The sequence below is a fragment of the Cydia splendana genome, chromosome 2 (assembly GCF_910591565.1).
Source record: "Cydia splendana chromosome 2, ilCydSple1.2, whole genome shotgun sequence".
In the NCBI taxonomy this organism is placed as follows: Eukaryota; Metazoa; Arthropoda; class Insecta; order Lepidoptera; family Tortricidae; genus Cydia; species Cydia splendana.
This window is the reverse complement of record NC_085961.1, coordinates 28166104-28185198: the sequence shown is the minus strand read 5'-3', so window position 1 is coordinate 28185198 and position 19095 is coordinate 28166104. Positions and strand designations below refer to the sequence as shown.

General features: G+C 38.9%; 1 protein-coding gene across 1 annotated transcript in view; it reads right to left on the bottom strand.

The window, feature by feature from the left end:
• The window catches only part of LOC134806067 (uncharacterized), a 127199-nt gene that overhangs the window by 4536 nt on the left and 103568 nt on the right, over positions 1-19095 (bottom strand). The gene's annotated exons all lie outside the window — the stretch shown is intronic.

Below are 19095 nucleotides of genomic sequence, written 5' to 3'. Positions count from 1 at the left end.
AGACCAGTTTTCACAGATTATTTGTTACGAACAAATATGACATTGATGCATCGAGGAGGTTTGTTTACTGTTTGTTCTAGTGGCGCCCCCCACGCAGTTTTGCGTAATATTGCCTATTATACTTAATACTTACACTAGATAATATTTATGCTGGTCAGTTGTCGTACTGATTTGGGTTCTAGCCTCCCGAGTCCCGCTTGTCATTTTTGCAGTTTTGAATTTGGAACCTTGTAGGTACCTATTTTATTTTAATCTAAAATTCGATTTGGATTAAAGCCTTTATAAAGGCCTCAGGGACTCAGGAGGCTAGAGTCTGATGAGCGAAAAAAATGAGTTTTGACATGACGATAGTATCAACCTTCAAGTTAGTTCCTTTACCTACCACGACTCATGTTTTTTCGCACAAACTCTTAATAATTGTGTTTTACGTATGTACATACACTGTGACAGGTACTGTACTTGCTCAGGCAAAGTATATAACGGTGCGGCCTATGTATGTATGTATCGACAGGTACCGTAATTGCTCAGGCAAAGTATATAATGGTGCGGCCTACGTATACTTAAACGTATGCCTGACAGGTAACTTACTGGCTCAGATCCAGTGTATAATAGAACATCCTACGTACGTAGCGTAGATATGCCGGTGAGGTACCGTACTGATTCTTGTCCAGTATATAATGGAATATCCCACGTATGTAGTACAGTCGTCATCAGATATATCTGAGCGGCCAGCGAGCTCACAAATATCTGAACATGCCTTTATTGTCAAGGTGTTACAGTGCGTGTTCAGACATTTTTGACCACCTCGTCCGCCCCGATATATCTGATGGCGACTGTACTACGTACGTGGGATATTCCATTATATACTGGACCAGAATCAGTACGGTACCTCACCGGCATATCATCGTACGTAGGATGTTCTATTACACACTGGATCTGAGCCAGTAAGTTACCTGTCCGGCATACGTATATACGTAGACCGCACCATTATATACTTTACCTGATCAAGTACGGTACCTGTCCGGCATACGTACATATGTAGGCCGCACCATTATATACTTTACCTGAACAAGTACGGTACCTGTCCGGCATACGTACATACGTAGACCGCACCATTATATACTTTACCTGATCAAGTACGGTACCTCTCCGGCATACGTACATATGTAGGCCGCACCATTATATAGTTTACTTGAACAAGTACGGTACCTGTCCGGCATACGTACATACGTAGACCGCACCATTATATACTTTACTTGATCAAGTACGATACCTGTCCGGCATACGTACATATGTAGACCGCACCATTATATACTTTACCTGATCAAGTACGATACCTGTCCGGCATACGTACATATGTAGGCCGCACAATTATATACTTTACCTGAACAAGTACGGTACCTGTCCGGCACACGTACATACGTAGGCCGCACCGTTATATACTTTACTTGAGCAAGTACAGTACCTGTCCGGCATACGTACATACGTAGGCCGCACCATTATATACTTTACTTGATCAAGTACGGTACCTGTCCGGCATACGTAAATACGTAGGCTGCACCATTATATACTTTACCTGAACAAGTACGTTACTTGTCCGGCATACGTACATACATAGGCCGCACCGTTATATACATTACCTGAGCAAGTACAGTACCTGTCCGGCATACGTACATACGTAGGCCGCACCATTATATACTTTACCTGATCAAGTACGGTACCTGACTGGCATACGTAAATACGTAGGCTGCACCATTATATACGTTACCTGAACAAGTACGTTAGGGGTCATCCATTAATTACGTCACACGAATTTCTAGGTTTTTTGACCCCTCCCCCCCCCCCTTGTCACATGTGGTCACATTTGGCAAACCCCTCCCCCCTAGTGTGACGTCACATTTTTTCTACGAAATCGCCAAACCGAATTAAGTAAGTACCTAAGTAGGTATTATTAATATTTTATCAAAATATTTTTGTCGATATAAATATTAGTAATTTTATAACCCAAAACGGCTTAGGAAAGAAAATTAAAAGAATAAAAACGATTATCGTTTTAAAAACTTGTTATTTAAATGTACAGCGAATAAAATAATTTAAAAAAAAATTTCGGTTACTGATGAAGTTAAAGTGACGTCACAAAGTTTGTGTCTCCCCCCTCCCCCATGTCACAATATGTCACATTTTCTTGACCCCCTCCCTCCCCCTAAACGTGTGACGTAATTAATGGATGACCCCTTACCTGTCCGGCATACGTACATACATAGGCCGCACCGTTATATACTTTACCTGCGCAAGTATAGTACCTGTCCGGCATACGTACATACGTGGGCCGCACCATTATGTACTTTACCTGAGCAATTACAGTACCTGTCCGGCATACGTACATACGTAGGCCGCACCATTATATACTTCACCTGAGCAAGTACATTACCTGTCCGGCATACGTACATACGTAGGCCGCACCATTATGTACTTTACCTGAGCAACTACAGTACCTGTCCGGCATACGTATATACGTAGGCCGCACCATTATATACTTTACCTGATCAAGTACGGTACCTGTCCGCCATACGTAAATACGTAGGCTGCACCATTATATACTTTACCTGAACAAGTACGTTACCTGTCCGGCATACGTACATACGTAGGCCGCACCATTATGTACTTTACCTGAGCAACTACAGTACCTGTCCGGCATACGTATATACGTAGGCCGCACCATTATATACTTTACCTGATCAAGTACGGTACCTGTCCGGCATACGGAAATACGTAGGCTGCACCATTATATACTTTACCTGAACAAGTACGTTACCTGTACAGCATACGTACATACATAGGCCGCACCGTTATATACTATACCTGAGCAAGTACAGTACCTGTCCGGCATACGTATATACGTAGGCCGCACCATTATGTACTTTACCTGAGCAACTACAGTACCTGTCCGGCATACGTACATACGTAGACCACACCATTATAAACTTTACCTGATCAAGTACGTTACCTGTCCGGCATACGTACATACGTAGGCCGCACCATTATATACTTTACCTAAGCAACTACAGTACCTGTCCGGCATACGTACATACGTAGACCACACCATTATAAACTTTACCTGATCAAGTAGGTTACCTGTCGCCATACGTACATACGTAGGCCGCACCATTATATACTTTACCTGCGCAAGTATAGTACCTGTCCGGCATACGTACATACGTGGGCCGCACCATTATGTACTTTACCTGAGCAATTACAGTACCTGTCCGGCATACGTACATACGTAGGCCGCACCATTATATACTTCACCTGAGCAAGTACATTACCTGTCCGGCATACGTACATACGTAGGCCGCACCATTATGTACTTTACCTGAGCAACTACAGTACCTGTCCGGCATACGTATATACGTAGGCCGCACCATTATATACTTTACCTGATCAAGTACGGTACCTGTCCGCCATACGTAAATACGTAGGCTGCACCATTATATACTTTACCTGAACAAGTACGTTACCTGTCCGGCATACGTACATACGTAGGCCGCACCATTATGTACTTTACCTGAGCAACTACAGTACCTGTCCGGCATACGTATATACGTAGGCCGCACCATTATATACTTTACCTGATCAAGTACGGTACCTGTCCGGCATACGGAAATACGTAGGCTGCACCATTATATACTTTACCTGAGCAAGTACATTACCTGTCCGGCATACGTACATACGTAGGCCGCACCATTATGTACTTTACCTGAGCAAGTACAGTACCTGTCCGGCATACGTATATACGTAGGCCGCACCATTATGTACTTTACCTGAGCAACTACAGTACCTGTCCGGCATACGTACATACGTAGACCACACCATTATAAACTTTACCTGATCAAGTACGTTACCTGTCCGGCATACGTACATACGTAGGCCGCACCATTATATACTTTACCTAAGCAACTACAGTACCTGTCCGGCATACGTACATACGTAGACCACACCATTATAAACTTTACCTGATCAAGTAGGTTACCTGTCGCCATACGTACATACGTAGGCCGCACCATTATATACTTTACCTAAGCAACTACAGTACCTGTCCGGCATACGTAAATACGTAGGCAATACAATTATTTACTGGACCTGACCCTAACCAATCCTACACATACGTAATATACACCGTGCTTTCATGGATAATTTTGGGCGTATCGACAGCTACTTATTGTAAGTAGCAAACACCCTACCTACTTATTGTACGTAGGAAAACGTGCCAGTGGTAAATTACGTAGCCGTACCAATTACTTTTATCAGTAGCGCGGCTACTTACGCTTAACTACGTACGCAACATTGTGCCGGCTACAAACGTCATGCTGTATCATTTTTCCATGTATTTTCCGTATGCGGGCTACTTAAAATTTTCTCCGTGTAGGACTGTGCTACCGTCAAGGTGTTAAAAAGGCGATATATGTCAAGTCGACAAGTTGTAACTTTTATAAGACCCTGAATTATTTGAACTTTAAATCTGCACTCATTGCGTCCGTCAAATGTTTATGTCAATTTAATGGGCAGTTTCCACAGCAATAACTATTTTATGGTGCACCCTCACATGTTACAAACTTCGCATTTATATGAAAAGGTTTTGTTCCGCGAAAGTTCTAAGTACGTTATAATATTGTACCTACTCATCAATTTAAAATGGGTAATTTTCTGTGGGTTTATGGGTAGATGTCATCTTGCTTGACTGTGAGAGTGCCATGATCTGTGTTATTCTATTCTATTTTATTTAAAATTGCTGAAATCACCTTCACGATCACGGATCGCGGTTTCAGAGGAATTTCTTCCCACAAACGCTTGGCTATAGAATGAACGGGCTGTCGAGGTTTTCCAGAGGAACTACGTATATTATGAGCTTCTTCATGAATACAAGTTTTTAGGTGACGCCGCTGGTGTTGCAAGTAAAAAATTCAAACCGGATCCAAAGCCAAGCTCAGTACCTAATTACCGAAGGCCAGCTTCCATTAATTCCGAACCTGCTGCAAGACTAAAACAAACTTTAACAAAGCATTTTCTATTAGAAATTTCCAATGCGAACTTTACAATCTAAAATCCTTGTCGGCCTTGTTCCTAAGGCTTCAAAGGAGCCTTTTTGTTTTAGAAGGAAAGCTTACGTCGCGACTCTTTTATGATCGGCTCAGAGCCGATATGTACTTAGCCGCAACAAAGGGGACGGATAAATCGCTCAAGAACCGATGTAAGTGTTGAAGACGATTTATCTGTTTATATAAGTATCCTAATAATATATTATCATGTCCATTGGATTATGGAGGACAAAATTTAATGACAGGACGTAGGCAGTTCCTATATCGATATAATCAAAATTAATACACCCTACACAGTCATAAAATGTTGCCCCCTGAAACCCGATGTCCGGTCATTTGTTGCACTAGTAACAGCAAATAGTTACCTAGAGCATCATCATCTTCCTCGCGTTATCCCGGCATTTGCCACGGCTCATGGGAGCCTGGGGTCCGCTTGGCAACTAATCCCGAGAATTGGCGTAGGCACTAGTTTTTACGAAAGCAACTGCCATCTGACCTTTCAACCCAGAGGGTAAACTAGGCCATATTGGGATTAGTCCGGTTTCCTCACGATGTTTTCCTTCACCGAAAAGCGACTAGTAAATATCAAATGATATTTCATACATAAGTTCCGAAAACCTCATTGGTACGAGCCGGGGTTCGAACCCGCAACCTCCGGATTGAAAGTCGCACGCTCTTACCGCTAGGCCACCAGCGCTTCCAAATAGTTACCTAGCTATTAAGCTATACATACATGTACATATAGTGTTAACCTTTGTTGATTTCATTTTTCAATAAAGCCATACGATAATAATAATAATAGTTACCCTGAAAGAATGTACTTAATATAGGTAATATTCTATTCTAGTAACGGTCAATGTTGCTAGAGCTTCCATGCATAATAATAGGTTAAAAAAAGTTCTTGCACTTTTCTTGCTTGGAAGTTTCTTAGGGTCTTTTTTCTACTTCGATGTCTGCATAGGATAGTATAGTATAAATATCTTATACCACTTTCTCTTCTCATTATTTCAAAACTATTTTAAAGAACTTTTGTATTTTTGAACGGTTTTATTTAGCTTGACCCCGTATATACCTATCTTTGTATATATGGACCATCAAATCTTGCAATCGATTTTTCGGCCACTTCTAGTTTTAACCGATTTTGATGAAATTTGGTATGCGTATCAAGTCCCCGTTTTTATTATTTGTCGTCACATTATGTGTGAATGAGCGGGTAAATAGGGAATTTAAACATCAGGACAAAAATTACGGAATAATTTGATAACAGTGTGTTGCTTAAGTGATAGTTAGCAAATATAAATAGATAAATATTATTATTATTATTGTATGTCTTTCCCATCACGGAACAATGGTGTTCCGGACCTTTGGGAGGCGTGCGCGTAGCTGAAGCCAACACGTAGAGGCCCTTTTGACACTTTAATGAAATGTAAGGGGTACACCGAGCGGATGCTGCCCTTACCCGTGTCAAGGGACGTACGCAGAGGCAGCACCCGCCAGGGTGTAAGGGCTATTGAGAGTTGATGGGATCTAAAATGAACTAGGTTATTGGGTGAAAGCGATGGACTAAGTACTGAGCTATGGGGTAAAAAACCGGACGCCTGCCTAATAAAACGGTATGCAATTTTATTTCCGGCAGACGGTGACTCGCCCTCACAAGATGGGCCTCCACAAAAAGCGACATCTAGGATGGCTCAAGGGCAACACCGATGTGAGCGGCTCAGTGGTGTCGAGAGGTGTGCGCCGCTTTCTACCCAGTGGCTGTTAACAGCCACTGTGCCAACTCGCGTCTTATGCATATTTCACTTCCACCCCTGGAGCTTATAGCTCTAACGACTCCACTCTGGCCGGCCGGCTAAGGTAAGCCAGAGGCAGAGAATCCTGTCCCACCCACCCTCCTTGCGGGTAACAGAACTCCCCAGGAGCACTCGGGTACGTGAGGTCGCTACTCCCCAACAGCTCGCCACAAGCTGCCCTGCGTTGACTGATTGCACTGGTAAAACCAGCGGGCGATGAGGTCGTCACATCCCTACGCCAATTCACATCCCTACGCCAATTATTATTATTATTATATTAAATTCTCTTTTTTTTCTCGGCTTTCACCGGTGTAATACTGCTATGCACGGGCCTAGGCCAAGTGCATGTCAGGTAAGTATTCTTACATTTTCATTCGTTGAATGTGAATCAGGTTGAGCAATCATGTGTCTGGGAGTGGTGTGCGTTTCTATGTTTGTGGTAACTGGTTCTATAGGGTTTAAAGTTGCATGAGTGATGGTTTGTGCGGTTCGTCTCGTGACAGCAGGGGCTTCATGGTCAGTTTGTAGGAATTTTCTCACTATTCGGCATGTATTAAGAATAACGGCTTTTTGAAGTAGGTGGAATGTTTTGGGTGGTAACTTTAAGGTCTTTAAGGATTGATGCAGCTGTGTAGGTATTACGCCTGTACTGGATAAAACTATAGGTACTATAATTACTTTTTGGAGATGCCATATACGGGTTATTTCATCTTTCAGTTCTATGTATTTGGTAAGTTTTTCGGCTATGGTACTCTGTAAATTGTGTGTGTTAGGAACGGCTATGTCTATAAGGTATCCTGTTTTGCAAGTTTTATCTATTAGTGTGATGTCAGGTCGGTTGTGGTGGGTGGTTCGGTCAGTTAGGATGGTTCGATCGAAATATAGTTTGGCTGTAGGGTTTTCTAGCACACTTTCAGGCTTATATTTATAATACGGCTCTATGTCAGTTACAAAGTGTTGTTGGAAAGCAAGTTTCTGATGGATAATGTTCGCAACTTGGTCATGTCTATGTTTGTAGTCTGTCTGGGCTATTGTTTTACATGCACCTGTAATATGTTGAATGGTTTCGGGGCAGCTATTGCATTTTCTACATGTGTCAATGGCTAAGGTTTTTGTAATGTGTCGTTGGTAGTTTCTGGTCTCAATTACCTGATCCTGTATCGCCAGCATGAAGCCTTCAGTCTCCGGGAAGAGCTCACCTCGACTTAGCCACGCGTTCGACGCCTCTTTGTCGACATTAGGTTGGCATAAGTCTTGATGATGTCTACCGTGGAGAGACTTCCTAGCCCACTCGGCGTGTTTAGCTTTGTCATCTGTCAGGTTTTCATTTTTTTGTGTTGTCATATCTTGCAGATTTAATGGTGTGAGTTTGCGGTCATTGGATGCTGTTACTTTGTGTACTGTGGAACTCTCGGATTTGGTGAAAAAATACTGTCTCAAAGTTGTGATTTGTCTGTTATGCAGGTTTGTTATGTCAATGACGCCTCTCCCCCCTTCTTTCCTTGGTAGTGTCAGTCTCTGTATACAAGATCTTGGGTGGTGTTTACGGAATCTAGTCATTGTCGTGTTAATTGTGCGTTGCAGTGCTTTAAGGTCAGATTTGGTCCAATTTATCACACCGAAAGAATAAGTGAGAACAGGTATGGCAAAAGTGTTAATAGCTTTTATAGTATTTCGGGCATAAAGTTGTGATTTTAAGATTATATTTAGTCTGTGTCGGAATTGTTGCCTTAGTTTTTGTTTGATGTCTCCGTGCTGTATTTGGCGTGATTGGTTGTATCCTAAATATTTATATGTCTCTTGCTCGTTAAGCGAATCAATAATTTCACCGGTTCTTAATCTGTAGTCGTGTCGGTAAATCTGTCCAGCTTTAACAGAGTTTATTTTACATTTGTCTATCCCGAATTCCATTTTAATGTCATTGCTAAATTGTTCTGTCAAGTCAGTCAGTTGATATAGGTCGGTTTCGTTTTTAGCGTAAAGTTTAATGTCGTCCATGTATAATAAGTGGTTTATGTTCTCAGTATGTCTGTCCGTGTCTGTATAATGTAACTGGTATCCTGCTGTTGTTGAATTTAAGGTATTAGAAAGCGGGTTTAATGCCAAGCAAAACCATAGGGGGCTCAGGGAATCACCCTGAAATATACCTCTCTGTATTTTAATTGGGTCAGTCTCTATTACAGTGGTGGGAGTAGTAAGCCTAAGTCGGGTTGTCCAGGTGGTCATGGTAGTCTTTAAAACGTTAATGATTTTCGGATGTATTTTATATATCTCCAATACTTGTAAGAGCCAGGAGTGAGGAACGGAGTCGTAAGCTTTTTTGTAGTCTATATACATCGAGTATAAGTCGGTCTTAGTTTTGGTTACATGTTTCAGGATTACAGAATCTATAGTTAATTGTTCCTTGCAGCCCTGACTGAACTTACGGCACCCTTTCTGTTGTTCAGCCAGGATGTTATTGTCATTAATATGTCTGTATATTAAATTAGAGATGCAGGCTGTCAAAATCTTATAGAGGGTTTGCAAGCATGTTATTGGTCTGTATTTAGCTGGATTGGCAAGGTCGTTTTGGTCTTTCGGTATCATAAACGTAGTTCCTGAAGTCAAGTACAGTGGTATTGTACTAGGGTCGTCAGTAAATTTATTTAAGTAGCTGTGTAAGAAGGGATGGACGTTTGTAAATTTTTTGTACCAATAACTATGTATGTTGTCTGATCCAGGTGCTTTCCAATTATGTGAATTACTAAGAACTTTCTTAAATGTGTCGATCGGAATGTGCTGGTAAGCCATTTCTGTTGTATTAGTGTCATTTCTAACAATTTCAGTCTTAATCCACTCGGCATCAGTGTTGTGATCAATTGGGTTCTCCCAAATTCCTGCCCAAAAGTTTTGCAAGTCGTGTGAGTCCGGCAAGTTACTTACTATATTAGGGTTATTATTGTCTGTCGTATTTGTAGTGGCCTGTCTTACATTTCTATAAAATAGCTTCTCATTGGTTTGAAATTGGTTATTCTGTTGTTTTCTTAGCGTACATACTTTATATCTGTTTAAGCGTCCTGATATGAGTGCCAGTTTTTGTTTTAATGTGTCTAGTGTGTGTGTAAGCTGTGTGTTTGGTTCTTCGTGTACAGAATGAATTTTATATTGGTCAATGATGTCATTTACTTGTTTTTCTAGGTTTATACTTCTGGTCCCTGCAATGAAATGTGTTACTCTACCTATTTTAGTTCGTAAATCTTGTAGTCGTCTTTCTAATCGTCTTTGCCAGTGCGGTCTTTTGTCTTTATTTACACAGCGAGATCGGGAGCTGTCTGTGGGTTCCAGTGATATTTTTGCCCCGTTCACTTTAGCAGCAGTCCATGCTGCACTGTATATTGCTGTTTGCAGAGTATCAAAGTCTGTGTCTATGTTAATGTACTCAGGAAAAGTTATATTGTTAAGATATTGCACTATGTCTGCCAACTTTTTTGATGTTTTTTGTTTTGGAATATAAGGTCTACAAGTCGGGTCAGTATCTGTAAAATGTTTGAATGTTTGTTTAAACGTTTCGTCTATCAACAGGTTCCTTTCAGAAATGGGATCATTGTTTGGAACATTGTCAGGGCTATCTGGTTGAATATTTTGTAAGAACTGGGTTTCAAGATCGGGCTGTTGGGTTGTATTGCTCTGTTCAATATCTGGGATGTGGTCATCGGAATTGTATATATTTATAGATAGTTCTTCAGCAATCTGTTGTTTTAATTCTGTCAATCTGGTATCAGTTATGTATTTATTATTTATTATAGCTCTTCGCTGATCAGATATTCGTTGTTCGCTAAGATGTGAAAGAGCAGGGAAACTGTTTATAAAAGCATCGTGCAACGGTTTTCGGTACGAAGTTCTGTTGGTTTCAAGTTCAGTAATTCTGTAATATGATAACATGATCGATTCGTTCTGTTCGTTTGTCCATCTTAATCGTGTTTGAGCTTGCATACTATGTGATTCTTGATTATTAGAAGTGGCGCGTGTGTAGGTTGTGGTAATACCAGTGCGTATAGTAGCTAATTCGGCTTTTACTTCGTCATATATCTGATTCAACGTCTCTTGTGGTAGCAACTTACTTCGGATAATGGCTCTCCTCTGGTCACCTACTCTTTGTCGGCTAACTGTCATATTTGGGAATTTTTCTATAAATTTTATGTGAAGTGGTTCCAGATACGCTTTCGTGTCAGTGTCCAGTGCAGTAAGATAAAGGTATTATTATTATTTCGTTTTAGACAGGCAGCTGATGCTGGTGCGTCTAAATCATAGTTCACTTAGCACGATTTCACTGTTTAGATAGTTTATCCAGTCTATTTTTAAATTGATTCACGCTTGTAGAGTTCACAACTTCAGAGGGTAATTTGTTCCAAGCATTTACTATCCGGTTTGCAATGAAGTTTTTCGCGATATTTGTTTATTTGTTTATTGCGTTAATATTTATTAGCAGAAAGGCCCTCGTTAGGGCCCCATATTGCAACAAATACGGAACCACAATATAGTACGGATAAAAGAAATGCATACCAATGTGAATAAAATCCTTCTGTTCTCGGGACTTATCCTGAAAGTGGATGATAGCAGAGATTCCTTTGGGAATATACAATAAGATACGAAAGGACGTGAAAACCATGGCAAAATGTCGCTTTGCAAAGGTTTAGGTGCCCCTGACTACGCAAAAAGCGTGTCAAAGGGAAATGTGATATAAAATCCCATAGCAACCTCCATGGTTCAGTGACGTGTCAAATTTCTCATGCGGTCAGTGCAAACGTAACGTAATGGTTTACTGTCCGCCACTTGGAGGATTTGTAGGTTTGATGTGAGCTACAGTCAACGTCTAGAGTAGCGTATTATGAAACAACGCGTCAAAAGTATAGAACCTTCAAATAGGTAATACTTTTCCTAATAAAGATACCTATATCTCAACATTATGTGTTCAAAAGTTTCTGCTACCTACAGTTCAATTTTATTGTTCTGTATATAGAGGCATATTTCTTTCTGTTAATCTATCACAGAATAGTATATATTTTTTTTTTATTGATTAGGGAAACAAACAGCATATATAATTCTTATAGCCTAAGAAAGATATTTTAACACATTAGCCAAAACAGTTTCCACTGAAAGTTAATACATACAATTTTGCTCTGAGAGTACAACATGCGAATACTTAGGTACGAAATGTAAAGTAAATGTATAGGTATAACAAAATTAAAAGAAAAGTATAGAAAAGAAATAGGAACAAAACGTATTGCAAATAAATATACAAATGTGCGTAGACTAAATGATAATAATAGTTCTAGTTTAACATTAATTAACTTAACCAAATAAATAATTATTGTTAGCACTACTAACTTCATGCTAGATATATAATTATCGTAGTTGTAATGTGATCATTTAGCTGGTGCCTTAGATATAATAATATACTTTTGACGTAAGTACATAGTCAATTTTTTTATTTCTGCCTACTTCTAAAAAGTCCTAAGTTCCACGTCAAAGTGCTTGGTGGGCAACAATGAACTAGACTAAATTACATAGTTGTTTTTGGTATGTTGTCAGGAATTTTATAACGTGTTTTTAGGGTTCCGTACCCAACGGGTAAAAACGGGACCCTATTATTAAGACTCCGCTGTCCGCCAGTAAGTGGGGCTCCCATACAACAAACGTGATTTTGTTGACGCACATATGTGGTAACTCTATGGTATACTTGTTTTGAGATTTATCATAAAACTCGCACATGACATGGCCCCGTCTCAAACAGAGGCCTCTGCAGGCGGCCTGAGGCACTTTGAAGAACACATTTTTAAAATGCCGAAGCAATTTCGGAGCCGGAAACTTTGTACTGATATTAAATTCTCCATTGAGTCGAAACTCGATTTCATAGTAGGTACGGGATATCGGTGCAATAGTGCATGCAACTGTGGCATTGTATAATATACCTGGATGGACATGTATGGACAATTTGGATAGGGAATAAAATATAATTTTGGCTAAAATGTGCTTCATATTTGGCTAAAATGATTTCGAATGAGGTATAATTTAATGGACAATCGATAAGTAGTCAAATTTTACGGTACCTATTGTTGCTAACTACGATAAATGATGTACAGTCAGTGTCAATAGTACCGAATGAAACAAAGTACCTACCAAAAGTATCTGCCACCATTGAATACTTTTCAGAATAAAAATATAGTTTGTCAAAGGACTGTCTCATTTCAAACATAGACATAGAGAATCACACTATTTTTGTCTTACACCCAAAAGAAAAGGATGAGTATAGTTTTTTTGATCTTATTTACTGACAAATTTGGTTTGACCAAATATAATACATATCAGAGACAGATCTCTCTTCAACACGCTATCAAAGTATGGAAGATACTATTGACGCATAGTCTGATACGGACTCTTGATGTTAGCATAGGACTTTAACCAGTTATTTTTTGGCTGAAATATTTGAATCTATTAAAAAAATATACTTACAATATTTGTGAGGATCACGTAATTCACGTACAATGTAATGAAACTCAAAAGTCTACATTGTAAGCTTTTAACATTCAGCTATCAAAATATGGGAATGTGCAAACTTTCATATACAACTCTTAGAATAATAAAATCTAGGAAGTGAGTACTTGCAACCGCAGCGACGTCATTTTAACGATGTCATTCTAACACTCATGGATTTCAATATAAAAGGATTCATTATCCAATGCAATTATCGTACCTTTTGACTAGTAGAGGCACATATATTGCGTATAGTGCACATTAGACCGGGCCGGGGCCGGGCTCGAGCTTCCCGTGCTTCGTTTTCTATGGAAAGAACCACGTGATCACCGATCAGCCGTCATAGAAAATGACAGACGCCTCGGTCCGGGCACGGCCCGGTCTAGCGTGAGTCGTCCTTTAGCTGACGAGTATATTGTTATTTTGTAGAGTACACTAAAACCAAGTTGACGTTTTTACTATCTCTCAAATAAAATACGGTAAGTCATAATCGTGAGCTGCCGAGGAAAGTGTAAAATTACTTTATTTACAATGTTGGAAACCTTCTGAAACTGTGTTTATTTTGTACTATGTACTATAATGATATGCCAAGGTACTTGTTATACTTAGGTCATGCTCAAAGTTCCTAAATTCTCAGAAACTGTAGAAGATATGAATATATATTATTTAAATAACTAAGCCTTTCTAACCTCTAGCTGACAACGCGTTTCTAGCATGTTAATATTTATTACAACCAAATCAATTTGAAAATAATAAATCATAATAATTTTTGAAGTGAAAACTTCTTTAGCGGCGCTGTGCACTTTTTGAGGTGGGGAAAAAATGTTAAACTCGAGACAGCGTAAGGCGTAAGGCGTAACCCTCTCTTTCTACCGCGCGGCGAAAATGTATGCCTGAGCCTGCCGTTTCGTTTAGGCGACGCAGGGCGCTTGCGTGACGTCATGTGTGACGGACAATGTCATTGTTTTTTTTATTTAAATGCCATCTAGTGAGTTTCCCTCAAACTGGTATTAATATAACTGTAGTACTTACAGTGATGTGCTTAGGGGTTTGCGACTTTTGGGTTTGGGGTTAGGGGTTTGGTAATGCGACGATATAACGCTAGATGGCGTTAACCTCAATTGCCTATACATAGTGCTGCAGACATTTTGCACTATATGGCGCTGTTATTAATATTTTGAGTTACAATGTCGTTGAGTTTTCACTTCTGCCGGCACTCCCGGAGTACAACCCGTTGTTTTTTTTATATTTGAAAAGTATACGATTCATTTTTACAGACACTTTTTGGATGTAAATTTTGAGTCATTAGTGGTCTTATTGTAAAAATCCGTCGTCGTCAAATCATTTAAAGTCGTTTCAAATTAAAGTGCGCCCTGCACTTTAATCGATAGGCTATCCTTTCTACTACGGATCTTTTATCAACCTTACTTCCCGTACAAAATTTATATTTAACCGAACCGAATTTCCAGCAATATTGCAAGCCACATTTTGAAATGAAATTCATGTTTTTATTGCGTTCCGGGAGGGCTTTTAAAGGCGGAATATTTAAAGTTGGCTTCGATTCCTGGTAAGGGGTGAGTTGAAACGTTTTAGAATTGCCGTACCGTAAAAGCACCCAACTATAGCTCAAAATTTCCCGACTATGGTTCAAAACTAACTCGATTATATGATTATTTGAATTACATACTGCTAAAGTACCTGAAACATAAGTAGTTTAAAAAACCGGGCAAGTGCGAGTCGGACTCGCGCACGAAGGGTTCCGTACCATAATGCAAAAAAAAAAAAAACAAAAAAAAGCAAAAAAAAAACGGTCACCCATCCAAGTACTGACCACTCCCGACGTTGCTTAACTTTGGTCAAAAATCACGTTTGTTGTATGGGAGCCCCATTTAAATCTTTATTTTATTCTGTTTTTAGTATTTGTTGTTATAGCGGCAACAGAAATACATCATCTGTGAAAATTTCAACTGTCTAGCTATCACGGTTCGTGAGATACAGCCTGGTGACAGACGGACGGACGGACGGACGGACGGACGGACGGACGGACAGCGAAGTCTTAGTAATAGGGTCCCGTTTTACCCTTTGGGTACGGAACCCTAAAAATGGTGGATAGTAAATATTCAGGGAAAACTAAAAATAATCATCATCATCATCATCTCAGCCTATATACGTCCCACTGCTGGGCACAGGCCTCCTCTCATGCGCGAGAGGGCTTGGGCTATAGTCCCCACGCTAGCCCAATGCGGATTGGGGACTTCACATACACCTTTGAATTTCTTCGCAGATGTATGCAGGTTTCCTCGCGATGTTTTCCTTCACCGAAAAGCTAGTGCTAAATATCAAATGATATTTCGTACATAAGTTCCGAAAAACTCATTGGTACGAGCCAGGATTTCCTCCGGATTGAAAGTCGGACGTCGTATCCACTCGGCCACCACCGCGAAAAATAATATTGGTACTTAATTAAGTGTTGAACATGTGGTCCATACCGGCCATAGTTGTAGTAGGTATTGGACTACAACTAAATAGTAGTAATTTTAATAAATAATAATAAGCAAGTTTAATATACCGGAATACTGAGGGTTTTTTATGACATCCTCGTAAAAGTGGGGAAATAGTAGATTGTTAACCAAGGGATGAAATGATGCCTTTCACCCGAGTTAAACACTCTACTTTTCATTTCGAATACAAGGAAAGTAAAATGCATGTGTTTTTTTAAAAACATGACTAAGTAACAGTGGCGGAGCGTCCATAGAACTCGATTCCCATCGGCTTGTCTGATATTAAGGCTCTTGGGCCATTTTCTTTAAAGTTATGAAGAAAAGGATGGGCAACTCAGCTACGGCTTGCCTACGAACAATCTAGACGCGCCGCCATTGCTAAGTAAGTATATATTTTTATAGTATTTTTTGAGGGTACTTTCAATTAACAATTTAAATTGTATAACAAATCCATTTATACTCAAATTTCAATTGCTTATCGTAAATAAATTAATAAAATCGTACATGAACCTAAAATGCTCTAGTGCAGAAACGTATCATTTTCTGCACACCTTTTAGAACAACATTGACTCTATTTCAGAGCATGAGAAATGAAAAACAAATGAACTAATACTATAAACTTGTTGTGCGATCTTAAGCTTGATACCTACCCTTCACGCAGTTGATTACCTAGATTCCAAAAAGCGCCCCTAGGGTAAGGAAATTGCGGCCAAAGCCGTCTACAGAAAATTCTGTACACTAGAACGTTTTTCAAACCACAGTACACTATATTGTTATCATTATTATGGCTTCATTTATTCCTTATTACATTTACAATACATAACAATTCGTAAATAATTTCACGTGCAAAAATATTTTAGATTGGCAATTTCACATTTCATTTTGACAGTAAGTACATAAATTACATTTTAATCTAATCTAATTCATTTATACTTGTGTTTTTTTTTATTCAATATAATTATGTCATGCAGTTTAATTAAATTATTTATGTAGAATTCTAGTTTGAATTAAGGACCTCTCTTCGAGTGAAGGCCTCCTCCATATTGTTACCTTCATCGATAATGTAGTGTAAAGAGGGCGACCTATCTGGAGGGCGACGTGGGCATGGAAAACACACAGAAATGATTCGATCAGAGGCAGCTACCTAGTATAGATGTTGATCTTGTTCCAAATACGTCTCAAATATATTGAAAGAAAGTCTACTGTGTGTTTTCCATGCCCACGTCGCCCTCCAGATAGGTCGCCCTCTTTACAAGGTTGCAAACCTTTACAGTAGCAATTGCTTTTACTATCGTGTACAGAATTTCCCGTAGACGGATTTGGCCGCCTTGATCTTTCTTATCCAAAATCATCCAGTAATATTTTAAAGTATTTATTATAATTTCAAAAGATGCTTATTTACAGCTAATATACAATCTGGAGCTACGATAAGGGTTTAATTAAAACTTTTTAAAAGGTTTTCGTCCGAATGGTTCTCTATACAATCTTAATGAAAAGGAGTAACTTACTTAAAAGTTTTGCTCTGCTGAAACATGAAAACAGAAATAACATTAACGTATTTATTATTTAATTCAATTACGAGAAATAGATTTTACATAGATATTATGGTGTGCCTTATGGTGTGTAGCCAACGGAACAAATAATTTTTAAAAATAACCGGACAAGTGCGAGTCAGTCTCGCGCACGAAGGGTTCCGTACCATTACGCAAAAAACGGCAAAAAAATCATTTTTGATGTATGGGAGCCCCACTTAAATATTTATTTTATTCTGTTTTTAGTATTTGTTGTTATAGCGGTAACAGAAATACATCATCTGTGAAAATTTCAACTGTCTAGCTATCACGGTTAATGAGATACAGCCTGGTGACAGACAGACTGACAGTGGAGTCTTAGTAATAGGGCCCCGTTTTTACCCTTTGGGCATAGAACCCTAAAAAGAGTAATATAAAATTAAAATCAACGCAAACATTTTAAAGAACTTGCTTCTTCATCTTCCAGACATTTTTCATGTTATGTAAGTCAAATTGAATTAGTGCCTTAATAAAATTATACTTTGAAACTTTATCGCAGTAAAAAGTAACAAAACCTCTGAACATCTGTATTAAGTGAAGATTTGGTCCATTAATCATTACACTATGAAGTATCTCGAGACGGTTTTATAATCTCGTATTTTTTTATACCTTAACAAAACCACCCTTATCAGTTCGGATATAGAAACTAAATTTCCGAGACACTTAAAAAAGAAAATGAATGCGCGATTGTCCAAAGTAAATAAGACTATAACGCAGTTGGCGCTTAAGATCTTATCGTCAAACTCTCTATACAAAATTAATGCTTTACAACATAAGTGCCAAATACAAGATGGTTTCTCTTGTTTTGAGCTGGAGCTTGATTTTTAAAGCCTGGAAAGTAATTACTTAGCTGGTATGGCTAGTAAGATACTAAGTTTGAACAAGGTTTACAGTTTTTATGGAGCTTTCCGTGAATGAGTAATAGGTAATATTTTAAGAGCCCATCAACGTGCGCATTAGCGCCACTGCTAAATAATTGTGATTATTTAAATGTAACGATAGTTATTTAAAAAAAGGGGCCGCTACGTACTGTATTTTGTATTTAAGTACCTTTTGAATATATCAAACTAGTTTTATGTTGCTGGATTCGTCAATCTATGCGTCCAACGTTAAAACGGCCGTTTTTGTTTTGAGTTCATAGATCGACGAATCCAGCAACTAAACATAAAAACTACTTTCATGTATTAAAATGGTACTTAAATACAAAATAAAGTACGTAGCGGCCTCCTTTTTTCAATATCTTTCGTTAAATTTAAATAATCACGATTATTTAGCTGTGGCGCTAGTGTGCACGTTGAAGGGCTCTTAAAAACGCAAAATTTTATTGAGATGACAGCTGTCATCCTACCCATAAAAAAATATACAGTGTGTGTCTTTCATAACGACATTGGTTTTAAGTAACGATAGTTTAATGTGCTGTTAACAGTTTTATCAAAAGAATATAACGATTACCTTTTATTATTAAGAGTAATTAATTTTAAAAAAATTCTCGAGCAGCAATGTAATGCAAACATTTATTTGACGTTTCAGAGAGGAAGAGCTAGTTTCGTTTCCATTTAAATTCGATCAAAACATTAAAGTAACTCGGAACTGTTGCCGAAGTTAACTTATTTACTGAATT